The 24,882-nt window shown below is 43.6% G+C and overlaps 1 pseudogene; it reads right to left on the bottom strand.

Moving 5' to 3' along the window:
- Positions 1-24,882, bottom strand: part of LOC111975874 (ephrin type-B receptor 1-like) — a 189,648-nt pseudogene that overhangs the window by 65,186 nt on the left and 99,580 nt on the right.

The raw sequence follows: 24,882 nt of genomic DNA, 5'->3' as shown, positions 1-24,882 counted from the left end.
GACCACAGTGGCCTCCATCATTCTTAAATGGAAGAAGTTTGGAACCAGCAAAACTCTTCCTAGAGCTGGCCACACGGCCACACTGAGTAATCGGGGGAGAAGGACCTTGGTCAGGGAGGTGACCAAGAACCCAATGATCACTCTGACAGAGCTCCTCTGTGGAGATGGGAGAACCTTCCAGAAGGACAACCATCTCTGCAACACTCCACCAATCAGGGCTTTATGTTAGAGCGGCCAGACAGAAGCCACTCCTCATTAAAAGGCACATGACAGCCCGCTTGGAGTTTGCCAAAAGGCACATAAAGGACTCTCAGACCATGAGAAACAAGCTTCTGAATGCCTGAATGCCAAGCGTCACGTAAGGAGGAAATCTGTCACCATCCCTACGGTGAAGCATGGTGGTGGCAGGATCATGCTGTGGGGATGTTTTTCAGCGGCAGGGACCGGGAGACTAGTCAGGATCGAGGGAAAGATGAACGGAGCAAAGTATAGAGAGATCCTTGATGAAAACCTGCTAACGAGCGCTTGGGACCTCAAACTGGTGCGAAGGTTCACCTTCCAACAGGACAATGACCCTAAGCACACAGTCAAGACAACGCAGGAGTGGCTTCTGGACAGATGTCTGAATGTCCTTGAGTGGCCCAACCAGAGCCCGGACTTGAACCCGATCTAACATCTCTGGAGAGACCTGAAAATAGCTGTGCAGCAACGCTCCCCATCCAACCTGACAGAGCTTGAGATGATCTGCAGAGAACAATAGGAGAAACTCCCCAAATACTGGTGTGCCAACCTTGTAGCGTCATACCCAAAAAGACTCGAGGCTGTAATCGCTGCCAAAGGTGCTTCAACAAAGTACTGAGTAAGGGTCTGAATACTTGTGATATTTCAGTTTCGTATGTTGTGGGTGAACAGTACAGGAGGGGACTAAGCACACACCCCTGAGGGGCCCTGTGTTGATGGTCAGCGTTGCGGATGTTGTTGCCTACCCTCACCACCTGGGGTGCGGCCCATCAGGAAATCCAGAATCCAGTTACAGTGGAAGGTGTTCAGTGCCAGGGTCCTGAGCTTGGTGATGAGCTTGGAGGGCACCATGTTGTTGAATGCTGAGCTGTAGTCAATGAACAGCATTTTGACTTTAACTTTGTCCAGGTTGGCAAGGGCAGTGTGGTGTGCAATAGAGATTGCATCATCTGTGGTACTGTTGGGGCGGTATGCAAATTGGAGCGGGTCCAGGGTGTCTGGGATGATGGTGTTGATGAAAGCCATGAGCAGATTTTCAAAACATCTCATGGCTAAAGACGTGAGTGCCAAAGGGCTATAGTCATTTAGGCAGGTTACCTTGGCGTTCTTGGGCACAGGGACTATGGTGGTTTGCTTGAAATATATAGGTATTACAGACCGGGTCAGGGGTGGGTAGAAAATGTCAGTGAAGACACTTGCCAGCTGGTCAGTGCATTCTCTGAGTACGTGTCCTGGTATTCCATCTGGCCATGCGGGCTTTCGAATTAACCTGCTTAAAAAAGGTCTTACTCACATCCATTACGGAAACCGAGATCACACAGTCATCTGGATGTGTTGCAAGCATAGAAGGCATTTAGCTCGTCTGGTAGCATGCGTCACTGGCCAGCTCACGGGTGGGTTTCCCTTTGTAATCCGTGATAGTTTGCAAGCCCTGCCACATTTGTGACGTGTCAGAGCCGGCATAGGATTCAGTCTTAGTACTGTATTGATACTTTTCTTGTTTGAATGCTCGTCGGAGGTCGTAGATGGATTTCTTATAAGGATTAGTGTTATGCTCCTTGAAAGTGGCAGCTCTAGCCTTTAGTTTAGTGCAGATGTTGCCTGTAATACATGGCTTCTGGTTAGGGTATATAGGTTCGGTCACTGTGAGGATGAAGTTGTCGATGCACTTGTTAATGAAGCAGGTGACTGATGTGGTAAACTCCTCAATGTTATTGGATGAATCCTGGAACATATTACAGTCTGTGCTAGCGAAACAGTTCTGTACCTTAGCATCTGCTTCATCGGACCACTTACGTATTGAGCGCAACACTGGTACTTCCTGTTTGAGTTTTTGCTTGTAAGAAGGAACTAGGAAAGCTGATTGAGAGTTTGGTGGCCTCTAGTTGCACAGGTGACATGATGGTAAAACGGACTTCAGTTCCCCTGCAGTAAAATCACCGGCCATGAGAAACACAGCCTCTGAATGTGCACTTTCTTGTTTGCCTTTGGCCCTATACAGCTCGTTGAGTTCGGTCTTAGTGCCAGCATCAGTTTGCTGTGGTAAAAAGACAGCTATGAAAGAAAAAAAGAATAGGTGAAAACTCTCTTGGTAAATAGTATGGTCTGCAGCTTATCATGAGGTATTCTAACTCAGGCACCATCTGTTGTTAACAAAAAAACACACCCCTCTAGTCTTGTCAATGCATAGAAAAACCAGCGAGATGCATATTCATGTCCTCGTTCAGCCACGACTCTGAGGTCACGTTGATAGGATAGTCTCAAACAGAGCTCATCCAGTTTGTTCTCCAGTAACTGCACGTTCGCCAACAGATCCGAGGGCAATGGCAGTGTTCTACCTTCTGTGTAATGTGTAAGCTACAAAGCTTGGAAGACAGCTTATACTCTTCCAATAAAGAATCAGTAGGCATTGATACCGTTAACAATCTTTAGTAGAATATATTTTGTTTGTAAAACTGTGACAGATACAGAAAGGAGAAAATGTATGAGAAAAGTCACTATATACACTACCGTTCAGAAGTTTGGGGTCACTTAGAAATGCCCTTGTTTTTGAAAGAAAAGCACATTTTTGTCTATTAAAATGACATCAAATTAATCAGGAATACAGTGTAGACATTGTTAATGTTGTAAACGACTATCGTAGCTGGAAACAGCAGATTTTTTATGCAATATCTACATAGGCGTACAGTGGCCCATTATCAGCAACCATCACTCCTGTGTTCCAATGGCACGTTGTGTTAGCTAATCCAAGTTGATAATTTTAAAAGGCTAATTAATCATTACAAAACCCTTTTGCAATTATGTTAGCACAGCTGAAAACTGTTGGCCTGATTAAAGAAGCAATAAAACTGGCCTTCTTTAGACTAGTTGAGTATCTGGCGCATCAGCATTTGTGGGTTCGATTATAGGCTCAAAATGGCTAGAAACAAAGCACTTTCTTCTGAAACTCATCAGTTTATTCTTGTTCTGAGAAATGAAGGCTATTCCATGCAAGAAATTGCCAAGAAACTGAAGATCTCGTACAACACTGTGTACTACTTCCTTCACAGAACAGCACAAACTGTCTCTAACCAGAATAGAAMGAGGAGTGGGAGGCCCCAGTGCACAACTGAGCAAGAGTACAAGTACAGTTTGAGAAACAGATGCCTCACAAGTCCTCAACTGGTAGCTTCATTAAATAGTACCCGCAAAACACCAGCCTCAACATCAACAGTGAAGAGGCGACTCCGGGATGCTGGCCTTCTAGGCAGAGTTGCAAAGAAAAAGCCATATCTCAGACTGGCCAATAAAATAAAATAAATGAAGATGGGCAAAAGAGCACAGACACTGGACAGAGGAACTCTGCCTAGAAGGCCAGCATCCCGGAGTCGCTTCTTCACTGTTGACGTTRAGACTGGGGTTTTGCGGGTACTATATACCCAATGTAGTCTCTTCAGGATTCCGCCTCGCCTGCCTCTTTTCACTTCCGCTGATCACTGTTCTGATGTCCAGAAGCTGTTTTCGGTCACAGGACATGATGACGGAGACATTATGTACAAAAAAAAGTTAAGATCAGCTTAAAAAAAAATACAAAATAGCAGAATTAGTCAGGAGCCCATAAGACGGCTGCTATCCACTGCAGAACCATCTCAACTAACCTGTCTCTCTGGAGTTAATAGCTAGTGGATTAGAGAGGAAATACAGAGAGAGAGAACGTGTATCGGGGAGGACGAGAGGGATTGGGAGCAAGAGGGAGAGTGTGCACACTGATGGGTGGGGAACATAAGAATGTGTGTAACTGTTGTGAGCAAGGAACATGAATAATAACAATGATGTTTGTGCAGTAGGCCCAATACATTATCACTGCATATTGGCTATGCTTGAATTGCCCAGCCAATGCTGTTCTTCTCAGACCATTTTAAAATTATATTTCAAAATCTGAGATATATAATCACTAGTAATAGATCATTTGTTGTATTACTTGTGAGGCACAGCTAAGTGAGTATAGTAATTAGCTTTTTATTTTATTTTATTGGACTGATGGCCTGCATCTGGTCAATTTGAGAATAGGGGGGATGGAGGGAGGGAGAGCAGTGGTGAGGCTGCCTCTCACCCGATTCACCGCCCTGTGCTCTCCCTCCCTTCAGTGAGAAAGGGGACAGTCTTCCAGCTGATGGCAAAACTCAAGTCGCACTGCATTATTTCTGCCTCATGCACTAATTCATGTTGTTACTCCTATGACCAGCAATATTCCTCAATGTTAAAAGACACAATGTTAAAAGCCGCTAATAATAACAACCCAAGCTTATTGAAACACTTTGTAATACTCATTCATTGSAGCTGCAGTGCTGGTTGTAGTGTGACTGGAAGTGGAAGTAGGGAGAACGCGCATTCTATGACTTGTAAAAGTGTTGACAGTGCTGAACTTAAACATAAGCTTACTCATTTTAAACAGCAACTCTTTGCTGTATTTGTTGAGTTTCTCTCCAGTCATGGTTTTAAAAGTTTTTAAATCTCACAGTATCAACTTTGCTGTGTGCTCGAGGCTTAAGGTTCTGGGAAACTGTGCCGATACATAGATCTGAGCGATCTGATTTGCCAGCGGTAAGCCTATAGGTGCACTTGATTTGCTCTCTGGGCCTGTCGGGTAGGTGGAGTTCTACCTTCAGACACATCAAATGGTTCAAAATGGGAACACTTTGCCTTCCCGGTGCTAGGGCTGCTGAATCAAGTGCACCTATCGCGAACAGCACGAAACAAATAAAAAAATAGGAACGCAAGGCTTTGTCGTTGGGTATTTTACAGAAATGTTTGGTGATCAACTACGAAAGCCTTGGAGATCTCTCGCTCTCTCTCTCTCTCCCAGTGGGACCTAAAGATGCTTCGAAGACCCAACTCTACAACCCGAGAAGTACCTTCATCCTGCTAATCACGTTAAAACAGGAGCTGGGATGGAGGGATGGAGAGAAAGAAGTGAGCGATTAAGGCCTTTCTGAAGCACTTCTCCAGGGTTTCACAGCGGGGCCCCACTACTCTGGCTGGAGAAGCCCGAGGGTAGGGGGGGTAATGAGGATTGTAACAGCACTGAAGGTCCAGGCTCAGCAGGAGGCCAGGCCTCAACACTGAGCCATCGCTAAGTCACATGAAAGGAGGGAGAAAAGCCCTTCAACAATGCCTCATCACCATCAAGTATAAGAGGCCAGAGAAAGAAAAGACAAGTCACACCACACAGCTCTTAATGCTTTAGCCCTGGGCTCAGCAGCTCCAATGTGTCTCCAAAATGTCTCTCTAAGAAGCATCGATTGTATGGAGTTTGAAGGCAACTAAATAGTTAGAAGAACCATTTACATTACCAGTTATATTTAGTTATAATAGTAGGTCTAAGGAAGGGTTCCACAATGGCGGCCCACGGGTGGTTTAAAAATATATATATATATATATACACATCTTGTTTTTAATTACTTTTTTATTGTTGGACATAAAGATTGTAAAAACACCAAGAAATCAGCTCCAAGTGATTTTAATTTTGGAAATCTGTTCCCAAGTATTCCCCACATAATAGAGACAAGTGATCATACAAATGTAAGCAATGTTTGAAATGATTATGTTTAAGTCAAATCTTATATCTGTTTGGGCTTCTTGCGGCCAATTTCAGCCTACAAATGATTTTTAATTATGTTCCGGCCCCCCAACCAGCCGTTCAAGAACAAATTGGCCCGTGGCTGAATCTACAATATGTTGGTCTAAGGGTTCTATATAGAATAATAATGGTTCAATAGGCAGTGTTTTCTGACTCAAAAACATTTCATTCACAAGAGAGTTTTATATTAAACTATTTATGAATGGGGTGACTATGTCTTTTTTTCCCCTAGTACTTGTCTATCCAGGTCACCTACATAGTGCAGCGTCCCACTTTCTCTGTCCCTGTAGGTTTGAGGGGAAATGAATCAGGGAGTTTTAGGGCAATGGTTGGAGTGGCTGGCTCAACTTCAGGGACATTAGTTAAATCTTATTCATGTATCGACCTACATTGATATGATCTGGGGCAATGGGGTAGACAGACAGAGACATAGAACAGCTGCTACACTACATACGTACACATCCCTGTCCAAGTCTCTCATTTGGAGAAAAGTCAACAGGAGACTATTGGTAGTGTGTCAGTAAGGTGATGAAAAAGTAAGACGGACACCTAGTTTTATTAGCTTGTCATATAGATCTCTTTAGCAGCTACTGTCATGTTCATGGTGAATATGGCTGGTCAAACCCAACGATATAAGAGCAATTCAAAGGTATGACCCAAATGAATCATCATTTTCACTCAGTTGCTTAATAAATGTTGCATGCATTGGATGAGTCATCCATCGATGGGATCATAAAGTCTTCCTGTCCTGCAGTTGTTTATACGAGAGTACTTTCTCTATCTCACACTTCAATGACTGGAGTGCGTTAAAGTGTGAGTATTAAAACTCAGCTGGTAGAGGGGGTGGCCCACCACACATCCCTCAGGTTCCTCGTGTCCTATTATAATAGGTTGCACCTCCGTCACTCGGTCGAGTCATGCCATTGTTATGAACTTTCTCAAGCTGCCCGGAGGCTAACTACTGTTTAGTCTAAATTACACTGTAGAGCCTGGAAATACGATGACATTGCTAAAGTAGTCAAATACTTAGTAGGAAACACATTTTCCAGCGTTATCATGTCGTCAAATTTACTTTAGGYAGATTACAATGTTGTCATTAGCTAGCAAAAGTTTGGCAAAAATAGCTAGCAAAAGTTTGGCAAAAATAGCTAGCAATGCTAACGTTAGGTAGCTAAAATCCGGTTGCCTCCCCTCAATCTTGGATAGCTAGCTAACAGTATACTGCATCTAAAGTCAATCTGGTGACATCAAAATGATGACTAAAGGTTTTCCTAATAATTTTTTGACTCTTTTGTAATGTAATTTTATTTCAAAGCCTACTGTATTGCACTTTTGATGAAAAGTGCAATACAGCGCTCATTGACGATGCATTGAGTAGAATGCCCTCAAGCAGCACAGGTAGAGCAAGGGATGATAGCAAACCTTGAAATATATAGTATCTACAAAGGTAAAACATTTACTCAGGAATTAAAACAGTTGATATTGAACACACCCTTTCCAAATGAAAATTGACACATTCATTTTCCCATTGATGAGTAGTAGGATTTTAAGACTTACTGGTGCAGGAGGCCTCGGGCAGGTCCATGTCTCCTCTGTAGTATCCGTTACGGCAGCCGCAGATAGTGGCAGCCTCCACAGTGGAGCGGCTGTTGGGGGGGCACTGCAGACACAGCCCTGGCCCCTGGGTGGACTTGAACGTTCCCTGAGGACACGCTGCAGGGAAGACAGAAAGAAAAGACAAAGAAAATTGCATTTAGACTCTTCATCAACATCCACAGTGTACTGTATGCAGGGCCCAACATGTAGGTTACCATTACTCCACCCAAAAGTCAGTCTCGCACACAAGACATTTCCTCCTGCGCAATAGCCTGGAGACGAGGTTACCCAAAGGTTGACTAAAAGAATATAAGTTGCCTTACTATAACCATCAGTAAGCGTTGACTCACCCTTCAACAACTTTAACTATGGCTCTCTATGGCTTAGTGAACCTACAGTACATATTCTACTGTCATAAAACATAACTCCAAAAAGAACAACAGATCTTATAAGTTAATAGGTGCCTCGCATCATTTCAGTCTGAGTACACAGCAATAACAATGGCGTGTAATAGGTCCCTTAATTACAGTAAGAAAATAATGTGTTTGTTCACAATAATCTGTCTGAAGAATCACCGCTATGGAGGCTAGATTGCATAATCACACTGATCCAGGATAACATAAACAGCCATTACAGAGAATGCTAACTGCTCATCTGCCGCTCCGAGTGTGAATTGGCATGTGAATGTGGCGGCTAAATGAGTGAATTTCTATTTTCCCTCATCCAGGCGACCTTGACTCGATACAAGTCTGCTCGGGGGCTCCAATGGAACGGATTTTCTTCATATTCCTGATCTGATTCTGGGCACCCTCCAGCCAACATTTAAACGRATTGCACAAGCCGACCGAGAAGCACGGCTACAGCTGGATTTGTTCAAAGATGAATCCAAGGCAGAAGAAAGGGATTCCAAACTACAGTTGATACACAGAGATAGTAATACCCCCTGTCCTACAGTTATATGAAGTGGTGCATAATGGTGGCATTAAATCATCACTTGTTTAAGTATTCAGCTGTGTGTAAAGAGAACTTCTTATCTCATGACTTAGGAATGGTCCCAGTGTGGAGCTGTCACTCTGAAATCAGTTGCCTGAACAACATTCACATTTCCATAATCCCTCTGCAGTAGCATTGCACCATGACTCAACAGTCTATCCTCCACTAAATTGCCTCTCTCACTCTCAGCAGATAAGAGTAAAGATGTTTTTTTGCTAAGGTGCAGAAAGGGAGAGAATCCTTGGGGAAGGAGTGACTCATTGGAACTTTAATACATGCTTCAATCTTTTATTTACTCCAGAAAATGTGGGTTGTTCCAAAAACAGGAATTGGGACATGTTGTATGACAGAAATAAGGACCAGATTCAATATGAGGAAAAGTAGATCCCAAGAGGAAACTATCAAACTTACCTAAGCATATCTTATGTACTGCTACAGCAATTAAAACACAGAACACCAGCTCTCTTACTAAGCCAAATGTTTTAAGGATCATTTTCTGTACAAGCCATTACCTCAGCACAGGCTTTCAAACGACCTTCCCAGCGATCACAGAAGTGGGCTAATGTAATTAAACGATTGGAAGCGAATGCATCGCTACAAACAATATGAAGATATGGTATTGATTTACTTATTAAGAAGTTTGGGAAGCCAGATCAGATGGCCTATCCAGTTCTTGGAAATGATTATCCCAGGCAGGAAGCGGGTACCCTCAGATCTGTGTGATAGCCCTTGTTCACTGTGCAGCTCCTACCATCTATCGTCTCATGTCATTTCAACCTCCAAATTAAAACCCTGACTATGGAACCGAGAACAGCACTAAATTAAATTCCACTTTTTTTCTCTCTCAGATAAGTACTCGATCCTGCTGCACTGTTTTGAGCACACCTATTGTATACACCTCTAATACTGTTGCCCATAGGCCTGAGCTCAGCCGCTGCTCTTTTCCCTCTCTCTCTAGAAGTGTTTGTCGGAGCCCTGCTGAGTCCTGCCCCGCCCTGCCACTCACACAGAGCCTGCAGGCCTATGACAGCGGGGGGCATGGTAAATAGCGCTAAGTAGCGGGTACACAAGAGGCTTCCACATTACCCACACAAACAAGTTCCAACGTCCAGCCTAATGCCCACCGGCAGAGCAGAGTGGGGCCAGAAAGAAGGAATAAGCAGCACACTTATAAAACAACATAATGACAAGACGCTATTTTATTTTCCTTTCTTCTCTTTCAGTCTTATTTTGCAATGGTTAATCCATCCCTGGGACCGATACACTTCTTTAAGCATAGACTGTATGACAAGCATATACAGACAGCTAAGCTGTCATAAACTGCATTTATTTCTAATCTTAAAGCATTATGATGAAAAAGGCAGGCTGTCATTGAAAGAATAAAGGTTGGAAGTAAAGATTTGGACCCACAGACACACCGTACTGTCTTGCAGCAGTAGATTCAGGCCACTCACTGATATTATGTTTTTAAACCCATCTGGCCAGGGCAGTCACTTAAAACAGATACAACTCAGAGTCCATATGCTCTGTAGTTGCCGCTAAAGTTATAATATCATCACTATTGCACTGACATGTGCAGGGCCTGGAAGACAACACTTGGTTCTGAACTTGTCCAATAGCCCCATTGGTGCACCTGTAATGATGGGGCGGTGAGTCGGAAGCAGGTGCAGGTGAAGAGGATGAATCAGGAGCTGGGAAGGTTCCTGAGGAGTCACTGTCAGGACCGGCAGGGTGAGTGGGCACGTTTCCTTCCTTGGGAAGAGTACGCCCAGAACGCTCTACGTCACTCCTCCACTCGGTTGACACCCTTCCAGTGTGTGTTGGGTTTCCAGCCAGCCCTGGCCCCGTGGACCCCGGGCCAGACCGCGGCTCCTGTGGTAGATGAGTTGTTCGATGGACGGCGCGCTGAAGTGTCACGTGCGCATTGTTCCACACCTCCTCCGCGTGCCGTCCATCGTGTAGAAGTAGCAGGCAGACCATCATTGCAGTGAGACCCCTGTGTTCCATCCTGGGGATCACGTCTGGCTCTCTACCAGGAACCTCCCACTCCGCCTGCCTTGCAAGAAACTGAGCCACCAGTTTGTGGGGCCATTCAAGGTTCTCCGGAGGGTCAATGAGGTGACATACAGGTTACAATTACCCAGTCACTACCGTTTCTCACCCTCTTTCATGTCTCCCTTCTCAGGCCGGTGGTTCCTGGTCCCCTTGCTGATGCTGTCCCCCACGACCCCCCCCCCCCCCCCGTACATTGAGGGGAGCCCAGCGTACGCTGTCAGATCCCTACTGGACTCCCGGCGTCGTGGGGGTCGGCTCCAGTATCTGGTGGACTGGGAGGGTTTATGGCCCAGAGGGGCGGTGTTGGGTTCCGGTGGAGGATATTCTGGACCCCAACATCATCCGTGATTTCCACGGCTTGAGCCGCAGGCCAGAGGGGGGGGGGGGGGGTACTGTCACGTCTGCTTCTGCTCCTGCCCTCCGGCGTACGACGTCGCCAGAGTACTAACCACCGGTCATGGGATTCATCATTACTTAAACCTGGCGCTCATCATTATGCGTACCTGTGAATCATTATGATTCACACCTGGACTCCATTATCTTCATAATTTCATCCCCTTTATATGTCACTCACCAGTTGGTATTGTTCTTGTGTATTGGGGTATTGCCTTATGTTAGTGTTGTGTTCTTGGTTTTGTTGTTTTATTAAAACGTTTCACCTGCAAAAAATAATAATAAAATAAATGAATAAACACCCTGATGCTTCCCTTTGGTGAGGCGTCATTCTGTAACGAGTGCGCTGAGAGTCGGGAAGCAAGTTCAGGGAGTGTGTTCTGATAAATAAATGTAACATAATACAAAACACAAACAATGCAGASAAGCAACAGAAACAATGACGCCTGGGGAAGAAACCAAGGGGAGTGACATATATAGGGCAGGTAATCAAGGAGGTGATGAAGTCCAAGTGAGTGTCATTATCAAATCAAATGTATTTATAAAGCCCTTCTTACATCAGCATGTCACAAAGTGCCAGCCTAAAACCCCAAACAGCAAGCAATGCAGGTGWAGAAGCACAGTGGCTAGGAAAAACTCCCTAGAAAGGCCAGAACCTAGGAGGAAACCGAGAGGAACCAGGCTATGAGGGGTGGCCAGTCCTCTTCTGGCTGTGCCGGGTGGAGATTATAACAGAACATAGCCAAGATGTTCAAATGTTCATAGATGACCAGCAGGGTCAAATAATAATAATCACAGTGGTTGTCGAGTGTGCAATAAGTCAGCACCTCAGGAGTAAATGTCAGTTGGCTTTTCATAGCCGATCATTCAGAGTATTTCTAACGATCCTGCTGTCTCTAGAGAGTTGAAAACAGTAGGTATGGGGCAGGTAGCACGTCCGGTGAACAGGTCAGGAACAGTTGAAACTGGTAATGCTTTGTAGGTTAGCAGTAAAACCTTGAAATCAGCCCTTGCCTTAACAGGAAGCCAGTGTAGAGAGGCTAGCACTGGAGTAATATGATACATTTTTGGGGTTCTAGTCAATATTCTAGCAGCCGTGTTTAGCACTAACTGAAGTTTATTTAGTGCTTTATTCGGGTAGCTGGAAAGTATAGCATTGCAGTAGTCTAACCTAGAAGTGACAAAAGCATGGATTCATTTTTCTGCATCATTTTTGGACAGAAAGTTTCTGATTTTTGCAATGTTACGTAGATGGAAAAAAGCTGTCCTTGAAACAGTCTTGATATGTTCGTCAAAAGAGAGATCAGGGTCCAGAGTAACGCCAAGGTCCTTCACAGTTTTATTTGAGACGACTGTACAACCATCAAGAATAATTGTCAGATTCAACAGAAGATCTCTTTGTTTCTTGGGACCTAAAACAAGCATCTCTGTTTTGTCCGAGTTTAAAAGTAGACCATTTGCAGCCATCCACTTCCTTATATCTGAAACACAGGCTATCAGGGAGGGCAATTTTGGGGCTTTAACATGTTTCATCGAAATGTACAGCTGTGTGTCGTCCGCATAGCAGTGAAAGTTAACATTATGCTTCCGAATGACATCACCAAGAGGTAAAATATATAGTGAAAACAATAGTGGTCCTAAAACGGAACCTTGAGGAACACCGAAATGCACAGTTGATTTGTCAGAGGACAAACCATYCACAGAGACAAACTGATATCTTTCCGACAGATAAGATCTAAACCAGGTCAGAACTTGTCCGTGTAGACCAATTTGGGTTTCCAATCTCTCCAAAAGAATGTGGTGATCGATGGTATCAAAAGCAGTAAGGTCTAGGAGCACGAGGACAGATGCAGAGCCTCGGTCTGACGCCATTAAAAGGTAATTTACTACCTTCACAATTGCAGTCTCAGTGCTATGATGGGATCTAAAACCAGTCTGAAGCGTTTCGTATCCATTGTCTTCAGCAAGGCAGTGAGTTGTTGCGCAACAGCTTTTTCCCMAAAAATTGAGAGGAATGGGAGATTCAATATAGGCCAATAGTTTTTCATATTTTCTGGGTCAAGGTTTGGCTTTTTCAAGAGAGGCCTTATTACTGCCACTTTTAGTGAGTTTGGTACACATCCGGTGGATAGAGAGCCGTTTATTATGTTCAACATAGGAGAGCCAAGCACAGGAAGCAGCTCTTTCAGTAGTTTAGTTGGAATAGGGTCCAGTATGCAGCTTAAAGGTTTAGAGGCCAAGATTATTTTCATCCATGTGTCAAGAGACATAGTACTAAAAAACTTGAGTGTCTCCCTTGATCCTAAGTCCTGGCAGAGTTGTGCAGACTCAGGACAACTGAGCTTTGGAGGAATACGCAGATTTAAAAGGAGTCCGTAATTTTCTTTCTAATGATCATGATCTTTTCCTCAAAGAAGTTCATGAATTTATCACTGCTGAAGTGAAAGCCATCCTCTCTTGGGGAATGCTGCATTTTAGTTAGCTTTGCGACGGTATCAAAAATACATTTTGGATTGTTCATATTTTCCTCAATTAAGTTGGAAAAAATAGGATGATCGAGCAGCAGTGAGAGCTCTTCGATACTGCACGGTACTGTCTTTCGAAGCTAGCCGGAAGACTTCCAGTTTGGTGTGGCGCCATTTCCGTTGCAATTTTCTGGAAGCTTGCTTCAGAGCTCGGGTATTTTCTGTATACCAGGGAGCTAGTTTCTTATGACAAATGTTTCTTGTTTTTAGGGGTGCGACTGCATCTAGGGTATTGCGTAAGGTTAAATTGAGTTCCTCAGTTAGGTGGTTAACTGATTTTTGTACTCTGACGTCCTTGGGTAGGCGGAGGGAGTCTGGAAGGGCATATAGGAATCTTTGGGTTGTCCGAGAATTTATAGCACGACTTTTGATGATCCTTGATTGGGGTCTGAGCAGATTATTTGTTGCGATTGCAAACGTAATAAAATGGTGGTCCGATAGTCCAGGATTATGAGGAAAAACATTTCATCCACAACATTTATTCCACGGGACAAAACTAGGTCCAGAGTATGACTATGGCAGTGAGTAGGTCCAGAGACATGTTGGACAAAACCCACTGAGTCGATGAAAGCTCCAAAAGCCTTTTGGAGTGGGTCTGTGGACTTTTCCATGTGAATATTAAAGTCACCAAAAATGTGAATATTATCTGCCATGACTACAAGGTCTGATAGTAATTCAGGGAACTCAGTGAGGAACGCTGTATATGGCCCAGGAGGCCTGTAAACAGTAGCTATAGAAAGTGATTGAGTAGGCTGCATAGATTTCATGACTAGAAGCTCAAAAGACGAAAACTTTTTTTTTTTTTTTGTAAATTGAAATTTGCTATCGTAAATGTTAGCAACGCCTCCGCCATTGCGGGATGCACGGGGGTCACTAGTGTAACCAGGAGGTGAGGCCTCATTTAACACAGTAAATTCATCGGGCTTAAGCCATGTTTCAGTCAGGCCAATCACGTCAAGATTATGATCAGTGATTAGTTCATTGACTATAACTGCCTTGGAAGTGAGGGATCTAACATTAAGTAGCCATATTTTGAGATGTGAGGTATCACAATCTCTTTCAATAATGGCAGGAATGGAGGAGGTCTTTATTCCAGTGAGATTGCTAAGGCAAACACCGCCATGTTTAGTTTTGCCCAACCTAGGTCGAGGCACAGATACGGTCTCAATGGGGATAGCTGAGCTGACTACACTGACTGTGCTAGTGGCAGACTCCACTAAGCTGGCAGGCTATGCGCGTAACGATGGTGACAGGTGTGCGCCTTAATGAGCAGCCTGGTGACCTAGAGGCCGGAGAGGGAGCACACGTGACAGCACCATTCTGACATACAGTAATATAGCATGTTATTTTTACAGAGGGTCAGAATCAAGTACATCTAGAACCATAATGCTGCATATAATAATTGTCGGGGGCAAAACAACATAGTGCAGCAAGAGTTATGACACAACACAGATGATTGAAAACATGAGTTTCAGTTTTAAGTTTCAAGTTTTATTAATTGTATGTACGGGATACACATGTCTGGTTCCTTCAACAATGCAACAATAAGTAATGATAAAAGACACAATATGAACATAAAATAAATGGCTCAGTAGAATAGAAAACATTTTAGCATAAGTATAATACAGGAAGGCACAATTTATAGTCCAATATTTATACGTGTTTTGGGGAATGGTCAAGCAAACATAGCACTTGTCTATACGTTGGTATTTAGTGGTTGACCAGCCCATTTGCAGAGTGGCGGGCTGATGAGAGGGCCCAGAGGACTCTGGGTAGAGGGATCAGGATATGGACACAGTGCTGACGGACACAAAGATCAAAGACCTCCATACAGAACAATAGCTGTGGAGCGCTGAAGGGAGAGAATAGAGATAGGACCAGTGGGACGGTGAGGAGCAACAATGAGAGTATATCAGCTGGCCCTGCCACCGTGGGACACGGACAGGGATACAGTGTCTAGCCTACACATGGGCCATGGCATGGGGGCCAGCCTGACGGTTATATTCACCATCTTCTCTTGAAAAGATACTGAATTAAATATCATCCATTACACCAAAATGTTCTAAACAGAGTAAGGAAAGGAAGGGAAGGGTATAGAGTCATAGTGTTTTCACTCTGCTGTCTGTTGAAGAGAGAACAGGCCCTCGTCTCTTTGTTCTCCTCAGGCAAAGGCAGAACTCAACAGAAGCTCAGGGTCACTCTTTGTTCTGGTATCTGTTAGCTAGGGATTAGAAATAAAGGAAGTGTTGATGGAGGGATGAGGGAGGAGAAAGAGAGACGCAAACAGAGAAGAGGGATGGTGTGGTGCGTGAGAGGGACTGTAAGTGGGAGTGGGGGGATAAGGTTTTTATGTAAAACAGTGGATCTGGCCTTCAATCTCATGAAAATAGGAAATCTCTTTCTTTCTCTCAAGACACACACACACACACTCAGAAGAAAAAAAAACTTTTTCAGGACCCTGTCTTTCAAAGATAATTCGTAAAAATCWAAATAACTTCACAGATCTTCATTGTAAAGGGTTTAAACTGTTTCCCATGCTTGTTCAATGAACCATAAACAATTAATGAACATGCACCTGTGGAAAGGTCGTTAACTTCTTATGGCTGCAGGGGCAGTATTGAGTAGCGTGGATGAAAGGTGCCCAGAGTAAACGGCCTGCTCCTCAGTCCCAGTTACTAATATATGCATATTATTATTAGTATTGGATAGAAAACACTCTAAAGTTTCTAAAACTGTTTGAATTATGTCTGTGAGATTAACAGAACTCATATGGCAGGCAAAAACCTGGCAGCTCCGTTCCATCTCTCAATTGAAGTCAATGTAATTCTCCGGCTGGAACGTTATTCAAGATGTATGTTAACAACATTCTAAAGATTGATTCAGTACATCGTTTGACATGTTTCTACTGACTGTAACGGAACGTTTGGACATTTCGTCACGTTATAGTGGTCGCGCTTTGAGACTTTGGTTAGGGTGTTTGGTAAACAATTCGAAAGTAGCTAATTTGACATAACTAACGGACATTAACGAACAAATCAAGCATTTATTGTGGACCTGGGATTCCTAGGACTGCATTCTGATGAATTCATCAAAGGTAAGGAAACATTTATCATGTATTTTCTGGTTTCTGTTGAGTCCAACATGGCGGCTAATTTGGCTATTCATCTGAGCTCCGTCTCAGATTATTGCATGGTTTATTTTTCCGTAAAGTCTTTTAGAAATCTGACACAGCGGTTGCATTAAGGAGAGGTATATATATAATTCCATGTGTATAACTTGTATTATCATCTATATTTATGATGAGTATTTCTGTTGAAACGATGTGGCTATGCAAAGTCACTTGATGTTTTTGCAACTAGTGAATCTAACGCCTCAATGTAAACTCAGATTTTTTTATATAAATATGAACTTAATCAAACAAAACATGCATGTATTGTGTAACATGAAGTCCTATGAGTGTCATCTGATGAAAATAATCGAAGGTTAGTGATTAATTTTATCTCTATTCTGGTTTTTGTGAAAGCTATCTTTAGCTGGAAAAAATGTCTGTGGTTATTGTGGTTTTGTGGTGACCTAACATAATCGTTTGTAGTGCTTTCGCTGAAAAGCCTATTTGAAATCAGACACTTTGGTGGGATTAACAACAAGATTACCTTTAAAATGATATAAGACACATGAATGTCTGAGGAATTTTAATTATGAGATTTCTGTTTTTTGAATTTGGCGCCCTGCACTTCGACTGGCTGTTGTCATATCGATCCCGTTAACGGGACTGCAGCCATAATTAAGATACTAACAGCTTAACAGACGGTAGGTCATTAAGGTCACAGTTATGGAAACCTAGGACACTAAAGAGGTCTTTCTACTGACTCTGAAAAACACCAAAAGAAAGATGCCCAGGGTCCCTGCTCATGCCCAGGCTTCCAGCTTAGGCATGCTGCAAGGAGGCATGAGGAATACAGATGTGGCCATGGCAATAAATTGCAATGTCCGTACTGTGAGATGCCTAAGACAGCGCTACAGGGAGACAGGACGGAGAGCTGATCGTCCTCGCAGTGGCAGACCACGTGTAACAACACCTGCACAGGATTGGTACATTCGAAAATCACACCTGCGGGACAGGTACGGGATGGCAACAACAACTGCCGGAGTTACACCAGGAAAGCACAATCCCTCCATCAGGGCTCAGACTGTGAGCAATAGGCYGAGAGAGGCTGGACTGAGGGCTTGTAGGTCTGTTGTAAGGCAGGTCCTCACCAGACATCACAAACCCACCGTCGCTGGACAAGACAAGACTGGCAAAAAGTGCTCTTCACTGAGGAGTCGCGGTTTTGTCACACCAGGGGTGACGGTCGGATTCGCGTTTATCGTCGAAGGAATGAGTGTTACACCGAGGCCTGTACTCTGAAGCGGGATCGATTTGGAGGTGGAGTGTCTGTCATGGTCTGGGGCGGTGTGTCACAGCATCATCGGACTGAGCTTGTTGTCATTGCAGGCAATCTTAACGCTGTGCATTACAGGGAAGACATCTCGTCCTCATGTGGTACCTTCCTGCAGGCTAATCCAGCATGACAATGCACCAGCCATACTGCTTGTTCTGTGTGTGATTTCCTGCGAGACAGGAATGTCAGTGTTCTGCCATGGCCAGCAAAGTTAAGTTTGCTGAAAATAAACGCAGTTGACAAAGTTTTAAATATATTATATATATATATAATATATATTACATACATACAACACACATTCACATTAATTTACTCTGAATGTGTATTTTCTGCTCAGGTCTGACCCTACTAGATGGGATTCTTGTTTGACATTTTCATTCCCATTGTCTCCTGTCTGCACAAGAACACATTTTAACTGCAGCTCTTGCTCATACAACCATTGTGAATGTACTCAGCCAGGAACAAAAGCCCACATTCAGTCAGCCAAAGAAATGTTAGAGTGTAAATCTTACAGCAGAACATTTTCAGATGTGCCTGCCACGAAACTTGATCAAGACTAAGCTAATGTTTTCCTCTCTGCATATAACTTCTTCAGGTTGGGTCGAATCCACCTCAGCTTGTGCCAGGCAGGGGAGAGAATGTTGGATCAGTGAGGAACCAGAGGTCATCCTCTCCACATACCTTCACTCCTCACTATTAAGACTGCATGTGCTCCTGTGTTTAAAATTCCACTGTATGGGCAAGGCCATCAACACAATAGCCATCTACTACAGTATGCAATGCAGCTCCTGTATCAAAGATGAGCAGGGACATCATTACTCAATAAGTATAGATAGGACCCTTACAGACAAGGCTAATATACTAAAACCGCGAGCATGGCTAAACATGGGAAAAAGTGAAGGCTTAGAAAAATGAATTATTCCAATGACTTCAGAAGGGTGTTATCATTCTCTCTCTCTCCTCCGGCCCTGAGAGAGAGAGAGAGAGAGATGAGAGAGAGAGAGAGAGAGAGAGAGAGAGAGAGAGAGAGAGAGAGAGAGAGAGAGAGAGAACGAGAGAGAGAGAAGGAGAAAGAGACTCATCTGGGAGACTGAGGAAGGGGAGGGCTGACAGCAAACAGATTGGATTAAAATGAATGGGGGTGTACAGACCTAGTCTATCAGAGGGTGAGAGCTGTAAATCCACAGGCCTGAGATCAGCCTGTAGACCTGAGAGGTCAGACAGATGGAAATCCAGAGCTGACCATAAATCTGTGAGATCACACATGACCCATGTATCGAACAGCAGCATACATGTCTAAAATTGATGGAAGCTGTATGAAGCTTTCTTGAATCTATATGGGCTACCAAATAATTGCATTTAATTTTATAATTGAAAATGGTAGAGATAGTAGGGTCATGTATGTGGCAGGTTGTAGATAGTTTACTGCATCAGAGCAACAGGTTAGCCAAAATGTCTGTGATATAATGCATGAAAAGAAGATGGTTTCCTTGTGCAAAAGATACCAAAATGGGTATATATTAATTACCCCAAAGTACTCCAAAGGGCAATATTCATATCAGAAAGAATCCAATTGAATGTTAATCAGTACCAATGAGGGTACAGGTTAATAGCCAGTAGCATCATAAACAGGAAATGTGAAAAAGGGGTCATGTAATGTCTGGTTTATGGGAAGGACAGTAGTCACCTAAGGACCCCCAGAGAGGTTTTTTCTCTACTTAGACATGAGAGTACCTCAGTCTGGGAGCCGAAACAGACCAGGGTCGTGGCCCCACTTGACCAACTGGATGAGTTGTTGTGCTGAACTGCAGTTAAAGCAGCATGGGCTCGCTGACCGGATCCTCAGGGTCAGAATGTTATTGCGTTTCTCCTCAGAACCCTGCGGGCCCCGCCTGGCACTGATGGATCACCACACGTTTCCTCCAACTCCAGCCGACTCATACATGGTGACACACACACCAACATAAACACACACAGACACACACAAACCATTTMCATTCAGGCCGTCACTAAAATTCATGTCGGCATGGTCTTCCATTTCCCTCTCCTATCTGTCTCAATCATGGCTTTTCTCCAGTCTCTCAGTAGATATGATCTCGGTGGTCATAAGGCTGCTGTTTATCTGACCTCTCATCTGGAGACTGAGGACTCCCAGCAGCCTCTCCTTCTGAGATGACAGAGCAGAGGGCACTGCAGCAGGAGATGAAACACTCAGCATAAACTGAGAGATGCAGTCCAGGAGCAAAAGAGCTTTGAAAGCATATCATATTATTCATTTATATATGTCTGCTCTGTTATCATAGTAAACCAACCTGCTTGCATGGGTGTGTGTGTGTGTGTGGTGTGTGTGTGTGTGTTGTGTGTGTGTGTGTTGTGTGTGTTCATGTGTGTGTGCTTGTGTGTGTGTGTGTGTGTGTGTGTGTGTGTGTGTGTGTGTGTGTGTGTGTGTGTGTGTGTGTGTGTACGCTGATATCATCCACACAAACAACCAAATAAATTAACAAACACAGTTAGTTATAAAGTGAGAAATGTGAGATGAACAACCTCTGATACAACCAGTGTTGAAAAGACCCATGGAGTTGGTGGAATCCCCCTTTAATTCATGCTCGCTTGCGCTTGGGCCAGAGTGCTATAATTAGGTTCGGTGGAAATGTCCGACAGAGCTCAACTCATTAAAAGGAAGGAAAAGGAAAAGGAAAAGGAGGAAGTCACCACGGCCTGACCTCGCTGCTTTGTCTCCCCCAACTCGGTCAAATCTAGAGAAAAAAACATCCAGTAAATATACCACTATGTGGTTAAAGGAATTCCTGCCTCAGTCTCCTCCTTTCCTCAGTCACCTGACCCGTGACCACCTGTTCACGTTCACTACCTGTCCCAGCTACACACATAGATTTCAAGAATCTTTCAACCAGCGAATGGCTTTAAATATTCTCGCCACGTTACACAAAATGGCTTTATAGAAAGCCATGTGTGACATCATGCCATCACAACTTCCTCTCTCTCACRAGTGACAACATTTGTTTACTTGATATTTGGCTCATGCTATTCTATTCTGTTAACTAGTTTCCTCCAGTGTTTCTTCCAGCCTTTTGTTTAACCAGTAGAAGGTCAGAGAGCAGATGAACACAGCAGCCATCTCTCTACCACTGATGGATTTTCCAAGTAAATCCCCAGAAGACCAAACGGCATGAGTCACTGGTCAGAGAAAACACGGGTAGACACAAGGACCCACTATGGTGTTTTCTTTACTGTTATTTTCCATTGTGTTAATTGAATAGAAGCTGACTGATCCCCAGTCTGTATTTGCCAAACTGTCTGAGGCCAGAGCAGATCAATAGCAAAGCGAAGACCTATCTCACTAGTGACCTTCTACCATCATCTTTCATGACATACTGTACAGAGCCAGTTATTCTACGTTATCGATTCAACTATGCCACATCACTTTGCACCCGATGACCTATAAGCGGGGTGAGTTGTAGAAAATATAGTGGTATTATGTTGTTTTTCAGACTGATCTACAAGTAATGTTTTAGTAGGGACTACCATGAACTGTGCAATACACAAGGAAGAAACATTAGATGACCATACCTACAGTATAGCACATCAAACTAGGCCCAACGGTAAATTCACACACAGTAACTGGGAATGCCAGCTTATTTTGTAAACAACACAGTGTTCTTTTTTTATGTGACCTGTATCTCCCACTGTCCTCTTTCCCCATGCACCTGGTCTGGGAGGTTATTTTGTATTGCTTCTACAATTTCCAATGTGTGGTTAATGTGTGTGTAATACATTTTTTGCGAGAAAGGGGAGTGTGGTGGGAAAACTGTGTCTGTGACTTGACAACAGGGTTGGGGTCAATTCGAATTGAAGGCAGTCAATTCAGGAAGTAAACTGACATTTTTATTCAATAACTGAACAAAGTAATTTATTTTCGATGACTTCTCAATAAACTGAAAAGTAGAAGCTATTTCTTTCAAAAGTCTTTCCATTTTTGAATTTCAAATTCAAATCACTTCCTGAATTGACTGCCTTCAATTTGAATTGACCCCAAGTCCCCAACACTGCCTGGCAGGCACCATCCCTTCCCCTGCTCAGACAGTGTATGCATCAACCAATGGTTGTGTACAAAACATCATCGACTGTGTCATCGACTGACAGATTGCTATTCATCAGATTGTTAGGGTTCGTTTCCTTGTTCCTTGTCAATCATTGGTGAAATTAGTATTAWGACAATATCTTGAATTAAATCATTCAAAAACCTTTATTAATGCAATTGCAGACAGAAGTTGACAATCAGGAACATAGCACGCATGTTTCCGAGTAAGTTCTGCATCAAAGAAAATGTCCCATGTTATTTTATCAAACCCGAAGTCYAGCGCTCGTGATGTCACTGCCTACGTCATTTTCTTTTACTCATGAGACCAAAACGATGCATGCACAGCTATATAAACAAGGCGTTTAGTGTGTTATCTAAAATATGTCCAAGTTGATTTATAGTGGAATGTCTGAGTAGTCTCCTATCTCTTACACTCCCCTGCAGAGTTCTGTCTTCACAGTCATACATTTCTCAGACAGTTTCTTCATAAGAGGCAGAGAGCCTAGAAAAGTACTGTGGAACAATATTAAACCTCATAATGTATATATATTGTTAATCTGTAGTCTAGGACCCTATAAATGTTAGGAGGGAGGGGTCTTATAACCCCGCCCCTTCTATTAATACAACATAAGCATAATCAATTATTCTAATACATCAATCATTTGGTACAGCCCCAATCATGACCCCTGGGTGAACTCCTGACAAGATCTGGCATGCATCGGCAACGCCTGGGCATAGGAACACGCCCCATTTATTGATCATTCACTGCCCATGCTCTCTTTCCAGGACCCCTGGTGAGGCTGCCCACAAATAACGCCTGCTTGAAAATATGCTGCTTGAGAACGCCAAAGGTTTCAGCAAACAGGAGGGAGTTCTAAGCAGAGAAAGATAAACCTCTAAGGAGTACGGCTTCATACTTAACTCAAACTTGAATTTGCACCTTGGCTAGAAACAATGTTCTATTGTGAAACCCTGCTGTTAAGGGTTTGTCTATATCAACTGATGTGCATTCTTTATGAGTGAAGAGCTGTGGTGTTGTGTAAAGCTGTTATGGAGGACCCTTCATAGGGCCATAGCAGTTAATGAAATAACATTCAGTTAAACTAGGGTTTATTATAGCCCTTCCACATCTCTATCCAACTTTCTATCCAAACATTGTACAATTGTGTATGGGCCSATGTTCTTGGAGAGCAGGCCTTTTTTACAAAAGCCCATTCACCATGGTTACGCCGCAGCTGGTGCTGTGCTGGCACGTCCCTGGTCTCCGTATTGAACAACAGTGGGGTCCAACAACAGACGGTATCGCCTGTGAAATCTGGAGGACAGGACGCAGCGCCAGCCCTAAACTTCGGGGATTTGTTCGGTATCAGGGAAAGCTGGCAGGACCCGATGTCTCCAGCCTGGCCAGTGATCAAAGGTTTGGGAGAGAGGGGGATTGGGGGGTGACATGCCAGCAGCACACAGCATAGCCCGGACAGATGAGACTGCTAACAGAAACACATTAACATTCAGAGAGCAGAGATACCTCAGCCAGACTCAGCCATAGAGCTCTCAGCAACGTTGCACAATCACACTGTGACTCTGTTTCTCTCTGACTGAGACACGCCACAACAGATAGAGAGATTCCAGGGAGAGAATGSCATGAGAGAGAGTTCCAAAGCAGAGATAGATAAATAACTTAAATTCCAATTAATAATTTCCATTACTGCCCATGGTCATTATCATCCCTGCTGTGTTGCTTTGTTTTATTGGCCGCATGAAATGCTCAAATTACAGTATCATACTATAACTGGATTGAAGATGTATGTTTTATATCCACCCACCCACACACTCTCTCTCTTTCTCCTATTTAAGTGTGTGCTACTGCATAGTATGTCCAATGAAATGACATTGGCGCCTGACACTGGCTTTGATCAGGGCTCAGGCCAGAGCAGATGAGTGAGCAGGATTAGAGTGGCATGTCACTGCCACCTGACCTGACCTATGAGCCACCAGTGGATAGAGGGGTGGTGAAAGAGAGAAGGCAGGGAAATTAATAGAGATGAAGGGATGGGTGGCTGGCCTCCATTAGCTCAGCAGATGGTGGGGATCAGGAGTTCAGGACTCTGTCTTCCCCTCTGCACCCTGCAGAGAGCTGCTCATCAGAGGGATAGATACAGCCCAAATGAAGGGGGCAAAGGGTCACACAGTCGCCTGGATCCTGAGATGAGGTACACCATGTTACTGCTATTACAGTCTATATAGGGAGCTCTCTGTCATAACAGTCACTGAGACCATGATGAGACTCAGAGAAAGAGACAGAGAACGATAGATAGGGAGAAAGAGAGAAATAGAGTCCCACTGGGCACACATTGGTTGAATCAACATTGTTTCCATGTCATTTCAATGAAATTTGGTTGAACCAACATGAAATATACATTGAATTGTGCCCAGTGGGTGTGTATGTACAGTACCTTCAGGAAGTATTCATACCCCTTGACCTTTTCCACATTTTGTTGTGTTACAGCCTGAATTTTAAATGGTTTAAACTGAGATGTTGGGTCACTGGCCTACACACAATACCCCATACACCAAACATTTCTAAAAACATGTTTTCACTTTGTCATTATGGGGTATTGTGTGTGGATGGGTGAGATTTTTTGGGACTTTTTATATATTTTGAACTCAGGCTGTAATGCAATAAAATATGGAATATATCAAGGGATATGAATACTTTCTGTACCTGCTTGGATGAGTGTGTCAGTGTGGTTGTGTGGCATTGCTTAATCCAGTTGCTCTCAGTCAGAGCTACCTGCCAAATATATTTCCTTGCAGATGAGGCCAGATGGTACCTAATTTGTCCAAAAAAAAGTATGCAATTGATACCACCACAAACAAGGGAGCAGACGAGCAAATGTCAGTCCTATAATGAGAAGTCGA

The sequence above is a fragment of the Salvelinus sp. IW2-2015 genome, linkage group LG16 (assembly GCF_002910315.2).
Source record: "Salvelinus sp. IW2-2015 linkage group LG16, ASM291031v2, whole genome shotgun sequence".
In the NCBI taxonomy this organism is placed as follows: Eukaryota; Metazoa; Chordata; class Actinopteri; order Salmoniformes; family Salmonidae; genus Salvelinus; species Salvelinus sp. IW2-2015.
This window is presented reverse-complemented; position numbering and strand designations above follow the sequence as displayed.